Source organism: Elephas maximus, chromosome 13, assembly GCF_024166365.1.
Source record: "Elephas maximus indicus isolate mEleMax1 chromosome 13, mEleMax1 primary haplotype, whole genome shotgun sequence".
Classification (NCBI taxonomy): domain Eukaryota; kingdom Metazoa; phylum Chordata; class Mammalia; order Proboscidea; family Elephantidae; genus Elephas; species Elephas maximus.
The window spans coordinates 105492132-105496623 of record NC_064831.1 but is presented as its reverse complement, the minus strand read 5'-3'; the positions used below and the strand labels follow the sequence as shown (position 1 = coordinate 105496623).

Here is a 4492-nt window from a genome sequence, read left to right as displayed (position 1 = left end):
GTGTGTTAAAGCCATCCACTTGTGGTATTTTTGGTAGCACTAGATAACTAAGACACTTCTCCTAATTACTATTATTTTAGGCATTGACTGACATGTACGTTTTTTTTAATTGCCTTTAAACTGATTCTGACTCACGACAATACCATATGTTTCAGAGTAGACTTGTGCTCCATAGGGATTTCAATAACTGATTTTTTGAAAGTATATGTATTTTTACACAGGCGTAGTGGTTAAGTGCTACAGCTGCTAACCAAAGGGTCGGCAGTTCGAATCCGCCAGGCGCCGCTTGGAAACTCTATGGGGCAGTTCTACTCTGTCCTATAGGGTCGCTATGAGTCAGAATCGACTCTACGGCACTGGGTTTTGGGATGTATTTTTACACGTTAGCAATTATAATGCACAAAGTATCCCTTTTATTTAATATAATCAGTTTCCATGTTTCTACTTAGTTAAAAGTAATGACATTATATCATAAAGTTAATTTCCATAATTTGTATAACCTTTTAGCTATTGTTGGTTGTTAGGTGACTTCCAGGTTTTTCTATTATGAACAATGTTATAATGAGTATCTTCATAAATTCTGAAGTTAGTAGATCAAAGAGTATAAACTGCCATTCGGCCAGAACCTCTGTCTTGCATTAATTCGCCAAAATGACGAAAACAAAGGGAAAGGGAAGAGGCACCTGCTATAAGTTCTCTAGGCCTTTTAGAAAACATGGAGTTGTTCCTTTGGCTACATACATGTGAATCTACAAAAAGGGTGATATTGTAGATGTCAAGGGAATGGACACTGTTCGAAAAGGAATGCCCCACAAATGTTACCATGGCCACACTGGAAGAGTCTACAGTGTTACCCAGCATGCTGTTGGCATTATTGTGAACAAACAAGTTAAGGGCAAGATTCTTGCTTGCTAAGAGAATTAAAGTGCTTGTCGAGCACATTAAGCACTCTAAGAGCTGAGATAGCTTCCTGAAACGCATGAAGGAAAATGATCAGAAAAAAAAAGGAAGCCAAAGAGAAAGGTACCTGGGTTCAACCGAAGCGCCAGGCTGCTCCACCTGAGAAGCACACTTTGTGAGAACCCATGGAAAGGAGCCTGAGTTGCTGGAACCGATTCCCTATGAATTCCTGGCATAACAGGTGTAAAATAGAGATGCCTGAGATGTAAAAATGTTAGGTCTCTGATTTGTGTAGTATTTAAAGCATACTTTGTTTCCTTAAAAAAAAAGCAAATAAACCTTTTTGCAACTCTATATACAGCATTATAATTTTGTGAAACTATAAATCATACACTATTTCTGTATGAAAACTTTTATGCTCAATGAATCCAGTCTTTTGCTTATTTTTTTAACATACACTAAATATCAGTGATGATGTTTCTTGAAATATAACAAATAAATTTCAGTACAAGCAAGCAAGTGGAAAAAGCAGTAGCAACAGTGCTAACATAAATGTAATCGTTTAATTCACATACTTCCAGTGGAGGGCAATAGTGGTTCAGTGGTAGAATTCTTGCCTTCCATGTTTTTTTTTATGGTGTTAGACTGGGGTTCAATTCCTGACCAAGTCACCTCGTGTGTAGCCACCACTTGTCTGTCTATCAGGAGAGGCTCCCATGTGCTGTGATATTGAACAAGTTTCAGCAGACCTTCCAGACTAAGACAGACTAGGAAGAAAGGCCTGCCATGGCACTATTTCTGAAAATCAGCCCCAACAAAGACCCTATGGAACACATTGGTCTGATCCTGTTGTGCATAGGATCACCATGAGTCAGGGATATTGTTGTTGTTAGCTGCTGTTGAGTTGGTTCCAGTCCAGTGTACAACAGAACAAAATATCTTGTTCATAGCGACCCCATGTACAACTGAGAGAAATGTTTCCCCATCCTGGCCACCCTCACAATCGTTACTCTGAGTCCACTGATGCAGCCACTGTGTCCATCCATCTCATTGAAGGTCTTGCTCTTTTTTCACTGACCCCCTACTTTACGAAGCCTTATGTCTTCCCAAGGATTGGCCCCTGCAGGTAACATGTCCAAAGTACATGGGATGAAGTCTTGCCATCTCTGCTTCTGAGGAGCATTCTGACTGTACTTCTTCCAAGACAGATTTGTTTGTTCCTCTGGCAGTCCATGGTATAATGTTCTTCACCAACACCATAATTAAAATTCATCAATTCTTCCTCGGTCTACCTTATTGTCCAGATTTCACATGCATGTGAGGTGACTGAAAACACCATGGCTTGGGTCAGGCACATCTTAGTCCTCAAAGTGACGTCTTTGCTTTTTAACACTTTAAAGAGGTCTTTTGTAGCAAATTTGCCCAATGCAATGCTTTTGTTTGATTTTGTGACTTTTTACTGTCATGGGCATTGACTGAAACCGTTGACTTCAATATTTTCTCCATTTAGCATGATGTTGCTTATTGGTCCAGTTGTGAGGATTTTGTTTTCTTTATGTTGACGTACAATTTATACTGAAGGCTGTAGTTTTTGATCTTCATAGCTAAGTGCTTCAAGTCCTCTTCATTTTCAGCAAGCAAGTTTGTGTTATTTGCGCATCACCGGTTGTTAATAAGCCTTCCTCCAGTCCTGATGCTGCATTTTTCTTCATATAGTCCAGCTTCTTGGATTATTAAGTATGGTGAAAGGATACAACCTGAAGAACAACTTTTCTTACTTTAAAATACACGTTATCCCCTTTGTTGTCTTTTAATGACTGCCTCTTGGTCTATGTACACATTCCTCGTGAGCACAACTAAGTGCTCTGAGCTTCCCTTTCTTTTCAATGTTATGCATGATTAGTTATGTTCCTCACAGCCAAATGGCTTTACGTAGTCAATAAAACACAGGTAAGCATGTTTCTGGCATTCTCTACTTTCAGCCAAGATCCGTATCACATTGGCAATGATATCCCTTGTTCCATGACCTCTTCTGAATTTGGCTTGAATTTCTGGCAATTCTGTATCTACGTATTGCTGCAACTGGTTTTGAATCATCTTCCAAGTTTCTCGGCACAGACAAGTGCCCGCTTCCAGCGTTGCATCCGTTTGCTGAAGCATCTTCACTGATATTCCGTCAATTCCTGGCGCGTTGTTTTTTGCCAGTACCTTCAGAGGAGCTTGGACTTCTTCCTTCCGTACCATTGATTCTTAATCATATGCTACCTCTTGAAATGGTTGAACGTCGATCAATTGGTTTAGGTACAATGACTCTGCATATTCCTTCTTCTTCTTTTGAATCTTTCTGGGTCATTCAGTTTTTTGGCCATTGAATCCTTTGGTATTGCAACTTGAAGCTTGAATTTTTTTCTTCAGTTCTTTCAGCCTGAGAAATGCTGACCATGTTTTTCCCTTTTGGTTTTCTAACTCCAGGTCTTTGTACATTTCATTGTAATACTTTGCTTTGTCTTTTTGAGCCACTCTTTGAAACCTTCTGTTCAGCTCTTTTCCTTCATCGTTTCTTCCTTTAGCTTAAGCTACTTTCTGTTTAAGAGCAAGTTTCATCCGTTTTGGTCTTCTCTTTCTTTCCAGGCTTTATAATGAGCTTTTGCTTTCTTCACATATGACGTCCTTGATGTCCTCCCACAACTCATCTGGTCATCTGTCATTGGTGTTCAGTGGGTCAAATCTAGTTTCTAAACTCAGGTGGGACATACCTGAGGTTGTACTTTGGCTCTCGAGGATTTGTTTTAATTTTCTTCACCTTCAATGTTAACTTGTGTAGGAGCAACTGATGGCCTGTTCTGCAGTCAGCCCCTGGCCTTGTTCTGACCGGTGATATTGAACTTTTTCTCTTTCCACAGAGGTAGTTGATTTGATTCCTGTGTTTGCCATCTGGTGAGGTCCTCATGTATAGTTGCCATTTCTCTTGCTGAAGAAAGATATTTGCAATGAATAGGTCATCTGTCTTGCAAAATTCTATCATGCAATCTCTGGCATCATTTCTATCACCAAAGCTATATTGTCCAACTACTGATCCTTCTTTGTTTCCAGCTTTCACATTCCAAAAAAAATCCAGTCACCAGTAATTATCAGTGCACTTTGATTACATGTTTGATCAATTTTAAACTGCAGAAGTTGGTAAAAATCTTCAGTTTCTTCATCTTCCAAATTAGTGGGTGGTGCGTAAATTTGAATAATAGTTGTATTACCTGATTTTCCTTGTAGGCGTATGGATATTATCCTATCACTGACAGTATTGTACTTCAGGATAGATCTTGAAATATTATTTTTGAATATTAATGTCATGCCATTCTTCATTCATCAAAAGTACAATGAGATACCATCTCAGCCCTGCAAAAATGGAACTGATTAAAAAAATACAAAAAAAAACAACAGGTGGGTGAGAATGTGGGGAGATGAAACACTTATCCACTCCTGGTGGGACTGTAAAATGGTACAATCCTTGTGAAAAACCGTATGGAGCTTCCTCAAAAAGTTAGAAATAAAAATGCCTCATAATCCAGCAATCCCACTTCTAGGTATACACCCT

The 4492-nt window shown here is 39.1% G+C and overlaps 1 pseudogene; it reads left to right on the top strand.

Annotated features, from left to right (window-relative positions):
* Nucleotides 1-651: 651 nt before the first annotated feature.
* On the top strand, nucleotides 652-1138 carry LOC126088018 (60S ribosomal protein L21-like; annotated as a pseudogene).
* Nucleotides 1139-4492: the final 3354 nt, after the last annotated feature.